General features: G+C 46.5%; 1 protein-coding gene across 1 annotated transcript in view; it reads left to right on the plus strand.

Annotated features, from left to right (window-relative positions):
* The window catches only part of LYST (lysosomal trafficking regulator), a 3,825,950-nt gene that overhangs the window by 606,413 nt on the left and 3,203,658 nt on the right, over positions 1-15,879 (plus strand). The window lies entirely within an intron of this gene.

Raw genomic sequence — 15,879 nt, forward strand, 5'->3', positions numbered from 1 at the left:
GGTTCAACCCTAGGGCCCTAAAAGAAAGGAAGGCAACGCTAGTAGCTAAGGGCCTTCTGCCAGTTTCTGCCTTAGACATGGTGACCTCGACCTCGGCTCTTACAGTAGCTGATCAACCCCCCTAGGCTGGGACTCAATCTCCCACTAGGCCTGTTGAAGGGGGAACTAAAGGAAAGGAGGAGAAGGACAAAGAGAAGAGGGGAAAGGCACCGCAAGTGGTCTCCGGAGCGGGAGCCCTTCCCTAGCCCATCTTCCAAAGTGACTAGGACTACATCTCCTCGGCTCCACTCCCTGAGGTTCTTCCTGCAGCCGATGGAGCCCTTGGACCCAAGGCCTTCATCGAGGTCGTCGCACCGACCAGCCAAATCCGAGTCGGTCGTCTCTTCGCGCTCGACTCGGAGTCTGTCAGAGATAGATATGGACAGGATGAGGAGGAGGTTCATTCAGACCGAAATCCAAATGGGAGTCTTGCCAGGCCCCTCTCCAGCCAGAGAGCAGACCTCCATGCCCTTCTTTCATCCAATTTCTCCTTCCCTGATCCAGCCTGTCGTTTCGGCGTTTATGGATCCGAGGATCCTCAGAGCTGGGGGTTCGGCACCGACGGTTCATCCAACCTCGATGCCGGCGATTACATTGAGTTCCTCAGATCAGACCTGTTCGGATCCGAGCAACTTTCGGGGCCGAGAACGGGGAGTCGGATCTGAGGGGTAGAGGTGTCTTCGGCTCTGATGTTGTTGGATCCAAGCCTTTCCTTCGGAACCCCGGCTACCTCTGCCCCTGCCCTGATCCTCACGGCGGAGCCGAGGAGAGCTTCCTCCTTGTTGGTTGCCAAGGAGGTGCACTCTCCATCGGCCTTCGACATGGTGGAGAGGGTTCTCTCCCAAGGATCGAGACCCCAGCCTATTTCCTTGGACTCTGCCCAGGCTCCCTTGGATTTGGTCACTGCTCCCTTCAGATTGCCCCAGGGACAGCCCGTGCTAGAGGACTCCCAGGTGGATCCCATAGTGGAACCCCCCCCCCCGTAACTCACGAGCCCTGACAGAAGATACTGACTTAGATGAAGGAGAGGGCTCCCCCAGGTCACCTCCCAAGGATGTCTCCTTTGGAGACATCATGGAGATCCTCCGCCAGAGGGGAGGTTGGTTAGCCCCAAAACCCTCTACAGATGAGTCAGTATACCTGGAGGCCTTTGGCATGGGGCCATCTACATCCTGGGTATCCCCTCCTGCGGATCCCTTAGTGGCTGTTATTACCACGAGGGCATGGAAGAAGCCTGACACCATAGAGTCAATACCAAAATGCCGGACAGGATCCTCTCTCCTCCCTCAGACAAGCCTGGTACAGGGGATCCTGGTGAATGCTATGGTGGTTGCAGCTGCCACCAAGAGGGAACTGGCACAGGAAAGTTCCTCGGTCCACCCTCCGGACAAGGAGTCTGGGGTGGTGGATCGGTTTGGGAAGCGAGTATTTTCTTCAGAGTTCGCTGTGTCGCCCCCAAAGTCTTTCTCACTGGAGAACAAGTGATTATTCTCCTCGAAAATGTCGAGACTTAAATCTATATCGAACACGTCCATGCTTCTTTCCCATGCCACGGAAAGAGCGGCTAGGGCGGCTGGGACTGGCGTAGCTATGAGGCGACACGCTTAGCTCAGACTGTGTCAATTCACGGACCCCTTCATGGCTTCATTCACAAATGTTCCCTTCGATGGTTCTTCCCTGTTCGGGAAGACAGTATGTGACACTCTGGTCCAGAGCGAGAAGGACGGGAAGACTCTGTCTGCCGTCAGACTCCACGTCTCTAGCCCTCAATGATCCTTTTCTAGAAATCAGAGAGGGCAAAAAAAGGTATGGTTCTGAAAATCACAGTTTTCCTGGGACACTCAGGACAACTCATCCCCTAGAGGCAGAGAGGACAAGACAGACACCGCCCCAACAGCAAAGGGGGGGGGCCGAGGAATTTTGGGTCTAGGGAGACCTTCTCGGACAGACCCACACAGCAGCCCTGAGGGGTTGCCTGACTGTCCTACTCTGGAGACAGTTGGGGGAAGATTATCATTGCACCTAACGGCTTGGGAGTCCATTACGGCGGACCATTGGGTGCTTCAAATAATATCCAGAGGCTAGTCCATCCCATTCGTTACCCCCTCCCATCCAACCAAAGCTCCTCCCAGATGTTCCACCCACTCAACGGGAGGTGGCAGCGCAAGAGATTTCAAAGCTGCTTCACAAACGAGCCAACAAACCGGTCCCCCCAGATCAGTGCGGATTAGGCGTTTACTGCAGGTTCTTTTTATTGCCAAAAAGGTGGGGGACCTCAGACCCATATTGAACCTGTCAACCCTGAAACTGACTGAAGCCAAGCAGAAATTCCGAATGGTCACCCTGCAGTCCATTCTACCTTATCTCCAAGAATGCGACTGGATGTGCTCGATAGACCTCCAGGACACTTTCTACCATATCAAAATTTGCAGAAGCTCCAGGAGATTCCTTTGCTTCCAGCTGGGAGCCAATCATTTCCAGTTCAGAGCCCTATCCTTCGGTCTCACCACAGACCCCAGGGTGTTTACCAAGGTTATGGCAGTCGTGCTGGCTCACCTGAGGCTTCAGGGGATTTCAGGTGTTTCCTTACCTAGATGATTGGCTCCTCACTGCTGTCACCAAGCATCTTCTTTGCATGGCCAGAGACTCCTTCCTGCAGCTTGCAGTCAACCTAGGGATTAGCATAAATGTCTCCAAGTCCCTCTTGAACCCGGCATGGCTGGGCACCCTCCAATTGGAAGTCTTTATAACTCGAGACAGGGTCTAGAGCCTACGGGCCCATGTATCAGCAATCCTTGACCCCAGGCTGCCAATGGCGGGCAACGTTCTCCGAGCCCTAGTCTGCATGGCCACAGCAGTCTTGATCCTTCCCTGTGTGCGCCTTCACATGCGGTGCTTCAGTGGACCCTTGCAGTACAGTGGTCTTGGCTAGACCTCCACATGGACTACCCAATTTGAATCAGCAAAGCCTGCAAGGCGTCTCTTCTCTGGTGGCTCCAATCACCGGAAATCTTAGCAGGGCGACCCTTCATACACCCACAGCCCAAATCACAGTGACCACAGACACCTCCCAGCTCATTTGGGGGGGCACTATCTGGGGAGGACGGTCCAAGGCACGTAGTCCCAGACGACACCAGATTGCATATCAATGTTCTGGAGATGAGGGCAGTACTTTTAGCATTGCAAGCCTTTTACCTTGTTCTTCCCCCGAGGACAATTGCAGTTCAGTCAGACAACATGTCTGTTGTCTGGTACATCAACAAACAGGGGGGAACCAGATTTTACCCTCTCTGTTGCGAGGCTATGAGAGTGTGGGAGTGGGCAATCTCCACCAGTCAGTTTCTGATTGCAACGCACATCCCCGGACGCTCCAACATTTTAGCGGACAGATTGAGTTGGGCTATTCTAATGCCATACGAGTGGTCTCTGAAACAATCAATAGCGGAGGAGATCTTCCTTGCGTGGGGTCAGCCTTGCTGCATTCTCTTTGCATCTCCTTCCAATGCGAAGTGCAGCGAGTTCTTCGCTCTGATCCCTTCGCCAGGGAACTCCCCCAGAGACAATCTCGTCCATGCTTGGCCTCCCGGTTACTGTATGCTTACCCCCAGTTACCTCTCATTCTGAAGTTTCTTCAGAAAGCTTGCCAACTGGGGTGCAAAGTGATCCTCATTGCCCCATTCTGGCCTCGTCAGGTGTGGTTCCCCTTCCTCTGGTCTCATTTTCTAACTCCTCCTTGGACTCTGGATCTTTGCCCGGATCTCATCTCTCATCCCTCGGGCACCTGTCTGTCTGACCTGGACAGTCTCAAGCTGACTGCTTGGTTGCTCCAGTTCCCATGATTGCTAGGACTTCCGGTCTGTCACCTTCAGTAAAGACTATTCTAGTGGCATCCCACAAGGCTTCCACTAGGAAGATTTGCCGCAGCAGATGGAAATGTTTCTCTATTCGGGCTTCTCAGAGGAACCTAGATCCCTTTACAGCCCCGGTTCCTGCAGTGTTGGAGTTTTTGGCCAATATTTTCCAACAAGGGGCTAGTTCCTCCACAGTAAAAGTGCAACTGGCAGCTATCTCTAATTTTCATGTCGGTGAAAATATGAATGCTCTTGCCTCTTTGAGACTGTGTAAAGCTTTTCTGAAAGGCACCTTTCTTTTACGCTCTCCAGTTAAGGACTTAGTCCCTCCTTGGGACCTTACCCTAGTTCTGCAGGCGTTAGTTGCCCCTCCCTTTGAACCTGCAGCCTCAGTAGATTTGAAGTTCTTATCCTGGAAGACAGCTTTCCTAGTGGCCATTACTTCGGCCAGGAGAGTTTCTGAGATTCAAGCTTTGTCTGCCGTGTCCCCTTACTTGATCTTTCATAAAGATAGGGTCTCGCTCTGCACAAACCCTTCCTTCTTACTGAAAATTGCTTCTGAATCAAACATTAATCAGATGATTAACCTGCCTGTTTTCTTTCCAAATTTTCAGAACAAGGGTGAATATAAACTGCATTTGCTAGATGTTCGTAGACAGCTTCATTTCTGTTTACACAGAACTAAACCCTTTCATAAGTCTGACCAGTTATTCGTGTTCTTTTCAAGACCCTTTTTGGGCAAAGCCATATCCAAGGTCTCCTTAGCTAGATGGTTTACACAATGTATACGGAAAGTCTATAAGGACAAAGGTCTGTCCCCGCCTGGTCCTGTTAAAGCTCATTCTACCAGATCTATGGCAACTTCTGCTGCTTTTTGGTTTAGGGTTTCACTGGATGATCTCTGTGCAGCAGCGACCTGTGCAAGGTCACATACAATCATTTCTCATTATAAGTTGGATTTGATCTCTAGAGGGAGAGCATCCTTTGGCTCTGCGGTGCTCAGGAATATCCTTCCATGAGGGCCTCCCAGGAGTTTTGGTAGCTGGGGACTCTGTCCCACAGTTTGCAGATAAATGAAGTTAGCTACTTCAGATAAAGAAGTTATGTACTCACCATAACATTCCATCGGAGTAGTTATACTTCATTTTCTGCAACCGTCCCGCCCTCCTTCCCACAAACCTGTTCTAGGTTAGTGATGTTATTGAGTTGCTGATAGTTTGGATAGTGGCAAACTCGATCTGAGGGGAAGGTAGGAGATGTGAGGGATTATGGGTAAGGGGAGGAGCTTGGAGCAGATGCTTGAAAAAGTTGCCGGCTCGGATCCGATATGGATCCGAATACCCACATGTTCCACAGGTTGCAGAAAATGAAGTGTAACTACTCCGATGGAACATTATGGTGAGTACATAACTTCTTTTTTTTTCCTCATGCCGTGATGTATATGTTTTTTTTTTTTTTTGCAGTACTAATGTTTTGTTATCACAGTAAGTGGCTCAAATAACTTCAGAGTTTAATCAAAAAATGGCCTGATTCTGGACTGTTTAGATAACGTTTTTTTTTTTACATCACGGTTTTGTTCTACCCTGTACTCTTGACCTCATAATATCACATCAGAGAGAGACACATTTTCTGTGGCCCAGCATCAGATTTTTTTTTTTTAATGACAGTCTTTGATTTTTATCAGTGACCATTTCTTAAACCGATTTTTACAGTAAATTTGAATGCTAGACTTAAAGAAGTAGCTAATTTGTCTTTGTTCAACCTTACAGTTGTAGTTTCATGTAGTGCTTCTCCAAGATTGGTTGAAATGTGAAGCTGGTCATGTATGACGGATAGTTTAGACTGTTTAAGCTGTCTTCTAAGGAAGCTCCTGAAAAGGACATAATCCGTACTGAAAGTAGAATTATTGACCTGTTTAGTTTGTGTTAGCCAGTCTCAGATGGGGTTACACCTTTTATATAAGTAAAGAGTTCCTGTGCGATATAACTAGTTCATGTTCTTCGTGTTTCACTGTTGCAGTCCTGACTTGTGAGATTTCTTGTCATGGAAGCCATTGGCTGGCCTGACTACCATAGGAAAAAATCCCCTTCCTCCTACAGCTGGTGGACGCCCTAACCGACATTAGTATGCTTGGGTATAAGGGGAGTCTGCCGGCGTCATGAGCTCACTTCTTTCTTGCCATCGGAAACCGAAGAAGAGTTCCAGTCAGTGCTTTGGTCAGTCCTTACCAGAGAAAGAAGCCTTTAGAAAGAGAAGTGCCCTGTTGAGGAATCTTTTTAGCATTTTTTGACTAATGTTAGAGAAAACTAATAAGTCTTTCCATTGTGGTAAACAGATTCCACACTGAGACTTCGATTCCTTCTTTGTTACTTGCTTGGGTGTAGATCACAACATTCCCAGCTGTTGTTTCTGCACCTGATTTAACACTAGAACGATTAGGAGGCCATCCACATCCTATGGCATCTGGCAGTTGATCTAAAGCTGATGTACCTAAGCAGAAAAGGGAGAAATACCCCCCCCCCCCAGGCTTAGGGCCTCGTATGACACGTGCTTGCTGTCAACCAGTTCTCTCAGGCTTATTACCACTGAAGAAGGTGAGACTCTTTGACCGAGGTGGTGGCACAGGCCCCTATAGAGACCTGTTCAGAGACTGATATACCTTTGGGTCTCTCAACATGTTTTCAAGCTGTACGACTCAGTTTGTTGGTTGGGTATGGGTCCGCTTTGCAGGTCTTGGCTTCCAATAACCGTGTTATGACCAACAATGTTCTTTTGTGGTGTCAGGATGTTGCAGCAACCTTTCCCCCACGGGAGCCAGGTGCCCATGCTTCTTTGGATGTCATCTTCAGGCCTAAACTGAAGGCCACCCATAAGAAAGCGGCTTCTTCCTAGCCCTAACCTGGGTCCACTGGCTCCCATTCACAGGTTTACCAGCAGGATCCTGTGAGGTTGACTGAAGAACTGATTTCTCTTGTCAGGTCCAGACAACTCCCACCCGAATCCTCTCCAGGAAAAAGAAAAAGGGTCAACCTTCCAGAAGTCTTTTCTGACCCTTTTGAGTCCGAGAAGAATTCTGACCAGGGGGATTCTGTCTTTGAAAAGGGTCCTGCCATTGCTTCTTTTGAAGATTTGGACTCTGAGGAGAACTTGGCCTTTGCTTCCCCTCCTAAGGATATCTCCTTCGGGGATACCCTGCTCACCTTAAGAGAACACTTCCAGTGGAAAGCCTAAGATTACTGTCTCTCGAAGGAAAAGATAAGGTAATTTCTCAACCTTCAAAAACATAAACTTTTGCCATATCTCCTATTTTAGAGGTACTGGATGATGTTTTCCAGGACTGTTCCTTGAAACCGGACTCCCTCCTGCCCCTAGAAAGCCTGACAGGTTTTATAGGGTTCTGAATTCACACAAGCATCTGTTTGAGTGTTGTAGCTGATCCAGAGGTTGTGACCCCTGGCCCTAAAGGAGACAAAGCTAACTCCGCCAAAAATCCCTTGCCCACAGGTAAAGAAAGTAGGGCCCTAGATAGATTTAGCAAAAAGGTTTACACTTCTGCTGCCCTCTCTATGAGGACCTTAAATTGCCATTTCCACATGTTTAAATCCCAGGAAACCTTACTGGATCAGATTAAACAGAAGCTTTTGACAGTAGAAAATAGGGATCTCTAAATAATTACTGGACCTTTGCAGTTCTTGCTCCCTGGTAGCTAGACACTTCCTACACTGTGGGTATGATGCCATGGAAGCCTCCAGTAGGGCTGCAGCCTCAGGCTCTATCATCAGAAGACATGCTTGGCTGAGGAAGCAGGTCTTCCGAGAGCATGTCATATCTAACCTCCTGGATGCCCCCTTGGACAAGGATTTTCTCTTTGACCCCAAAGCGGAGTTTGTACTCAAAACAAAGGAGGACAAGGCCAAATCCTTGTAGACTTTTAAGGACTATCTGTAAGTACAAACCCCCCCCCACACACACACACACACACACACACACACCTTTCAGTTGTAACTACCTTTCTAAGCATTGGTCCTTTCCTTCCCAGTCTAAAGCTAGAGAAACAAAGCAGTGTAGGGAATGGAGCCAGAAATAGCACCAAAGGCCCAGACAGTGGCATTCAGAAGTCTCTATGCCAGGGAGTCATAGACCACAGAACCCTGGCAGAGAACAACCATGACTCATCCGTGGTGCTCCCCGTCCCTACCTTGCCCTCCCCAACCCTCCCACTCCCAGGCTAGGAGGAAGGCTATCACTATTCCAAAAGAATTGGGCCCTCTTTACTTCAGACCTGTGGTTGCTAAATGTTACATCAAAGTGCTGCAAACTCAAATTCAAGCAGCCCTTGAAGCCCTCAGGCTTCTCAGACATCCCTCCCAAACAAAAAAAACAGAGGCTTTGACCCAAATAGAGATGCTGTGCACTCAAAGCTTGGTGGAACCGGTTCCAGTACACCTAAAACGAGGGGGGTTTACTCCAGACTCTTCCTGGTTCCTAGGAAAGAAGGCACATGGCAGCCTATACTGGACCTGTCTACACTCAACCAGTTCATACCGGTTCCAAAATTCAAGATGCTGACCCTTCAAAAACTCCTGCCCATGATCTCTCCAAATGCCTTCATGGTTACCCTAGATTTAAAAGATGCATACCTGCATGTCCCCGTAGAGGAGTCACACAGAAGCTACTTATGCTTCAGAGCAGATACCAAACACTATAAATTTTGTGCTTTGCCCTTTGGCTTGTCTACTGCTCCTAGGGTCTTCAGAAAATGCTTAGCCCACTGATTGCCTTCTGCAGAACAAAAAGGGTACAGATTTACCCCTTACTTAGACAACTAACTTATCCAGGCCACAAGCCTGACAAATCTCATTTCAGACTTGCTGTTCATCCAGAACCTTAGGCACTGTCATCATAAATGCACAGAAATCTCATACAGACCCCTTAACCAGGATTGTATTCCTAGGGGCTCTGCTGGATTCCACCCTCCAGAAGGCTTTCCTGCTTCCGGAAAAAGTCTCATTCCTAACTGTGTAATTTCAAAGACTCATGGTCAGAGATTTCCTCACAGCCAAGGAGTATGTCAGGGCATTGGGCTGCTTGGCCTCTTGCATCTTCATGATTCCCCTGGTCAGGCTACACATGAGGAAACTCCATTGGTACCTCAAAAATGTGTCTTGCCAACACTCACTGTCCCTCTTAGTCAAAATCAAACTGATCCCTTGCCTCAGAGAGGAATTTTCATTATGGGCCTGGGCTTGTTCCATCAACTCGGGTCTCCCCTTCAGATTCACCACCAGAGGAAAACATTGACTACAGACACATCAGAAGCAGCCTGGGGAGCCCACTTCAACCAATTACAGACCCAGAGGAAGTGCAAGGTCAGAAACAAACACATAAACTTAAAAGGTCTAGTGGCAGTCCAAAAAGGGCTGATAGCCTTCAAGGAAAAATTGAAACCAGGAGTGCTAGTAGTGAAAACAGACAACAAACACCACAGTCATGCAGTGCAAAAAAAAGGGGGGGGGTTCATTCCTACCCTGTCTGCCACCTGCCAGTGGAGGTTTGGGACACAAGGCAATCCCTGAAATTACACCTATTGCCGCAATACCTACCAGGTGTGCACATCCAGCTTGCAGACCACCTCAGCAGAAGCCTGTCAGACCCCCATGAGTGTCATTTGCATCGGGAAATATTTGTCAGTGTAGCGAAAAAGTGGGGAGAGACTAAAATAGACCTTTCCCCACCAAGGAAAATACTCAAATGGGGAATTTTTGCTCCAGAGACAAAACTATGCCTTCTCTCCAATTCCTCTGGGTCTCGGGATACTCTGAAATATAAGGGAAAGGAGACCAAGAATAATTATAATAGCCCCAGACTGGCCCAGACAGAATTAGTACCCTCTGCTACTCAGCTTGACTAGCAGGAAACCATGGGAGCTAACACAGAGATGGAACCATTTGATACATACTCTCAAATTGTCAGCATGGAGGATACCTTAACGCCTTGGAGGGACCCCATCCTATAGAAACAGGTTCAGAATGTTCTAAAAGAGGCCAGAAGGCCTAGTACTAGTAAATCCTGCTCTGCTGAATGGAAAAGATTCTCCCTTTGGTGTGGACAAAATGCACAAAATCCTCATTTAACCAAGATCCCGGTCACTCTGGCCTGACTGGCCAGCCTGTTTGACAAAGGGCTGTTCTACTCCTCCATAAAAATTCATACTTTGGCTATTTGGGCCAGCATCTCTGCCCAACCTCCAAGCTTCTCTCTCCCCTTATGAAACAGTTTATTCGAGGAGTGATCTACATCAGGCCACACAGAAGGCCTCTGGCCCCACTCCGGGACCTTCATTTTGATCTGGACAAACTAACTTCCACCATTTGAACCAACTGCTTCAGCTGAATTGAAATTCTCAGTATGGAAGACTGTCTTCTTGTTAGCCATCACTTCTGCGAGAAGAGTTTCTGAGCTACAAGCACTTGTGTCAGTGGAACCTTCCTCATCTTCCACCCAGACAGTGTCTCACTCAGAACTAACCCCTCCTTAATGCCCAAGATGATGACAGAGAACTCGGTCTTTAATTTAAGACATATATCTGCCTGCTTTCTTCCCCAAGCTACAAAACTAAGGGGAAAGAATTTTCCATTCCTTGGATGTGCATAGGCAGCTCTGCTACTGTCAGGACAGAACAGTGACTATGAGGAAATCAGACCAACTGTTTTTGGCCTTTGCCAGTGGTTCTGAAGGGAAACCTGTTTCTAAGCAAACCATCTCTAAATTGATCTCTCACTGTATCTCCTGTTACAGCCATCATGTTAAAAAGCCCCCTGATGCTGTCAGGACACACTCCAGTAGGGAAACTGCTGCCTCTACTGCCTTCCTTAAAGGGGGTCCCTACCAAAGACATCCTGGAAGATGCCACCTGGTCTTCATTGTATACCATTACCAAACATTGCCATCTGTTACCCTTCTACAATTCCAGGGCAGGTTTGCTACTGCCATCCTGCAGGGCATCCTCTGCCCGCCTTAATATGCCAACCTCCCTTCTTCTGAGGTTTGGGAATCATCCCACAAGTCAGGACTGCAACAGTGACATACAAAGAACATAATACAGTTGTATATACTTACCATAAATGTATATGTTTGAGTGTATTCATTGTTGCAGTACCCCCCCAGCCTACTGGGTGTGCTTGGAAAGCATATTCTCAGTCAGGGAATCCTTTCCCTACCCTTCCTTTCCTTAGGTTCCAGTGTTCCAGTCCATGGACTTAAAGGCCCATCTGGGGGGCTCCTACCTCTAAGGAGCAGGAAATAACTTGGATCATGGCGTTGTCTGACTCCCCTTTTACCCAAGCCTACTGACGTCAGTTAAGGCATCTGCTGGCTGGAGGAGGAGGTGGATTTTTTTCTGTGGTATTCTGGCCAGCCAAGGGCTTCCACAGCAGAAAATCAAGTTAGGACTGCAACAATGAATTCATTTGAACATCTACTTTTATGGTAAATATATACAAATGTACTTTCTACAATTACAAAAAAAGGAAAAAAAAGTGCAAAATTTTGCAGAAAGGTAAAGTATACAAAGAAACTGTTGTAACAGACACAGAGTGGGAAAAGAGAGAAAATACTTAAATCATGTTTTCTTTGTGTATAGCACTCATAGGGGTCAAATTAAAGGAAGGTAAGGAGTAGCATTTTGTGAAGAGAATGAATTGATCTTTGGATAGAGTAATCATTTATTGATGCCAGGTAACTGGTCCACAGAAGGTATTGCTTGTTAAGGTGAGCAGTTTGTCAGTATTTTACTTCCTGTTCTAATAAGACACACATATGACCCCCTAGAAGGGAACCACTAAATGTTATGAACAAAAACTAAAGTTTGCAGTAATGTACATCTGGTTAATTAGTATTTTAAGTGACTGTATTCTGAGGAGCCTAGATTTAGGTGGTAAGAGACAAAAAGATGTATTTTCTTTGGTATTGGTCTTTGTAAAGGACAGACTGCAAAACGTATTAGTCACTCTCTTTGAATGCAGTGTCTGTTATTATAGAGACATTTTACAGAAACATTGCTGCTGTATGTAGGTATGTATGTAAAATTTCTGAACATCGGTGGTGACTCTAATGGCAGAATGATTGTCTTGGTAAATAAACAGAAGGGTTTTACTCTGAAAAAGCTCCTGAACTGAGTCTAGCCATTTTTTTGTGTTATTCTGCACCTAGTAAAATAATTTCATTATCTACAAGTGTGTAAACAGTTCACTGGTTGGCCCACCCAGGATTCTCCTGTTCCCGGATTAAGGGATATTCACTTTTACATTCAACAGATCTTTCCTACTGTTCACACTTTTGCAGTCCATTACATGAAAATAGTGTCATTTACTCTGATAAAAAAAAAATAATTACATCTAAACTTCACACATTTTCATAGTGGCCACCTTAAGCAGGTCAGTATCACTGGCCTTTTCTTTTTGTTTTATACTGCTGAATGAATTCCTTCATTGGTGCTAATCTTCACCTCTGCCTGCTGTCATTTTCTGTGTTACCAAAATGGAATCAGGACAAAGGTAGAAGAAAATACATTGCTTAAAAGAAATGATCCACTCAAAATAAACAGGCACAGAGTAAGAAGTCAAGAGTGTAGGAATAAGAACACCAGGCATGGATTGTTTTAAATCTTAGATATTCCCTCTTCACCCTTTGCCCTCTCACTCATTAGAGGCCCAAAAATAGGTGCAGTTTTTAAATACTGCTCTTATAAAGTTAGAAAGTTGATAGAATAACAGGTTTTGAATTAGCTTATATTTTCTGAAGGTTATGAAGTTTGAAACTCAATTGTCTATCATTTTCTGACTTCAGGCTTAAATGATTTTCCAGGAAAAAACACAATTTTATGAGAAACGGATCAAAAATATGAGGCAAAAATCTGGACATTCTGCGAAAACCTGTACAGTGGAGAGGTAGGGGTGGGGGTCATGAAATAAGGTCTCCCAACACCCTTCCTAAGCTGGCAGACACCACACATACCCTTAGCTATCTCAGTCCCTTTATACCCCATATCCACAAAATCGTCCTTCAGGGTCATGATAAATTCCTCAAAATCCTAGTCTTTAACATGTAGCCTAGAGGTCCTTAACATTTGTCCCTTCACCACATTCACAAACACATGGTTAGGATGCATACTGCTATGATAGACAAAACTCTGTAACAATTCTGCCTGTAAAGGCTTGTAATAAGTCTATTACTACCAGGCTCCCTCTTCACCATAACATCCTAATAGGATATCTCAGTATGGGACTTAGTAGCAGTGAACTGTAAAAAGTCTGTAGTGGAGTGAAGATAGCAGATAAATTCATCTAATTCCACTGTGGTGCCAGTCCAAACCATAAAAAGGTCATCCACAAACTGTCAGTAAAATTTTATTTGATGACCTCACAATCTCATACTCAGTACAAACCTACATTCCCATACAGCCATAACTGCATTGGCATAGTTATTGGCACAAGGTGTGCCCATAACTACGCCATGCCTCTGGTGGTAATATTTATTGTCAAATGTAAAAATGTTATGCTCCAAAACCATCTTTTCAACTGTGAACAATGCAAAACCAACCGTCTGTTTCATGAATGCATTAGGCACCATATATATTGTACAAATAAAGGTAACACTGTCAGTGCTTTAGCTAAACAGGATGATGTTCATCGTGTTACACTGCTGCAGTCATTACACTTGGGTTATCCTGCCGTCAGGCGGTCCCACAGTCGGCCAGAGTTCCAAAGTCTTGGTCCGGCATCGGTTGCTGTCACTTCTTCCCTGACGTCAGTGCACCAGGGGTATATAAGATGCATCCGACGCCATTTTCTTCAGTCTTTCTTGCTGCGCGGTGCCCGAAGCAAAAGCAGTTTGCAAGTGCCGGTTGGCCGACTCCTGAGATTTTTGAAGTCGAATTTCAGATAAGCAAGTACAGCATTCTCCTGGACAGTCCTCCATGCCTAAGAAACAGATGCGCAAAATGACCGAAGACCTCATTACTCTAATCAGGGGATGTTCATCGTGCATACAGCTGCAGTCATAACAGATGGGTTATCCTGCCGTCAGGCGGGTCCTCGGTCGGCCGAATTCCAAAGTCTAGGTCCGGCGTCGGTTGTCGTCGTTTCTTCCCTGATGTCAGCGCGGCAGGGGTATAAAAGAGGCAGCCGACGCCATTTTCGTCAGTCTTTCTTGCCGCACGGTGCCCGAAGCAGAAGCAGTTTGCAAGTGCTGGTCGGCCAGCTCCTGAGATTTACGAAAGTATTTCAGCCGAAGTCTTCTTGAAAGCTAAGTATCCCGTTGGGGAAACTTTTCTTGCCTCAGACCGATGTCAGACAAAGTTAATAATTGTATTTCATGTGGGAAGCAAATACCGCATAAGGATTTCCACTCTTTCTGTATACCTTGCTTAGGCCCAGACCACGATGTCTCGGCCTGCCGTTTTTGTGCTAGATTCAACAAGCGCAGTATTAAACGTCGGGCGGAGTTCGCCCTTCACTTTTTTGGCAAAAAATTAAATTATATTATGTCGTTGGATACTCCGACTCCAGTTTTGAGCAAAAAATGCAAAGATAAGGACCGACATACTAGGTCCGCACCACCTACTGAAACTACGCCAAGGCCGACTACCGGTTCTCCGGTACTCAGTGAGGCGCCTACACAGCCCCTGAGTACCGATGACAATGCATTACCGGTGTCTTCAGTACCCGAGGTCGCAGGCTCCTCGGCCCCCATTCCTACTACAGATACCGACGCCACTCCTGGCGGGGAAACTCAGAATTTAGACAGGCCTGCCATTTCTCAAGGGGTCTTCAGGCCTTCCTCCTTCTCTATTAAAGCCTTCACTAAATCTAAAGCAGCCATGAAAACCAAAAAACAGGTTCCTCAGACCCCCTCTCAAGGCACCATGCCTAAAAACAGATGCTTAAAATGGCTGAGGATTTGATTACTCTTATCAGGGTTCTCAACCCCTCTGACAAAAGGCCCAGATTAGAGGAAGACTACCCTTCCTCAGATCAAGCTTCTATTACCTCAGAACTATCTGAGGACCAGGATTATGCCTATTCTCCATTCAAGACTCTGATGCAGAGGAGTCTATTCCCTCGGTCTCCCCCCCGAGGACTTCTCTTTTGGGGAAACCCTGCATACATTGAGGGAACACTTTCACTGGGAAGGCCAAGATTACTCAGATTCCAAGAAAAGGCTCAGGGAATTTCTTCTGCTCCCCCAGCATAGGCCTCTGGCTATCCCTCCTGTTTTAGATATATTGGATGATGTGTACACAGAAGCCAGCCTTAATCCAGATTCTTTGCCTCCAGCTCCTGTTAAACCAGACAGGTATTACCGGGTTCCTGATTCTCACCAGTTCCTATATAAAAGCCATACTGCTGACCCAGAAACAATTTCACAGGGTCCCAAGGGAATTAAGGCCTCTACTGCTAAAAACCCATTACCTTCAGAGAGATTCCAGAGCTTTAGAAAGGTGGGGGGAAAAGGTGTACACCTCGGCCACTTTAACCATGAGGGCATTAAACTGTCAGTTTCATATGTTAAAGTATCAACAGTTTTTGACATCTCAGCTGAAAAGCAAGATGACACAATCAGAACAACCAGAGTGTGTGGTTTTGATGCTTTAGAGGCCTCATGTAGAGCTGCTATTACGGGGTCTGTTATACGTAGGCATGCTTGGCTCAAAGAGAAAACCTTACCAGATCATGTCAAAGCTAAATTATTAGATGCACCTCTTCAAAAAGATGTATTGTTTGGTGTTAAAGCTGAGGGAGGTGCTAAAGAAAATGGAGGAAAAAGCGAAATCAATGCAAACAGTGAAAGATTTCCTGCAGGTACAGCTTCCATGATTCAGCAGAAACTGGCCTTCAAAAAATTGGTCCTTTCCAGCCACGGACAGACCTCAAAGGGGCAGATACAGGCATCCAAGGGTTAGAGGGCAACCTCAAGGATCTTTCAGAGC

This window comes from Protopterus annectens, chromosome 1.part1 (genome assembly GCF_019279795.1).
Source record: "Protopterus annectens isolate FY-2018-M chromosome 1.part1, PAN1.0, whole genome shotgun sequence".
NCBI lineage: Eukaryota > Metazoa > Chordata > Ceratodontiformes > Protopteridae > Protopterus > Protopterus annectens.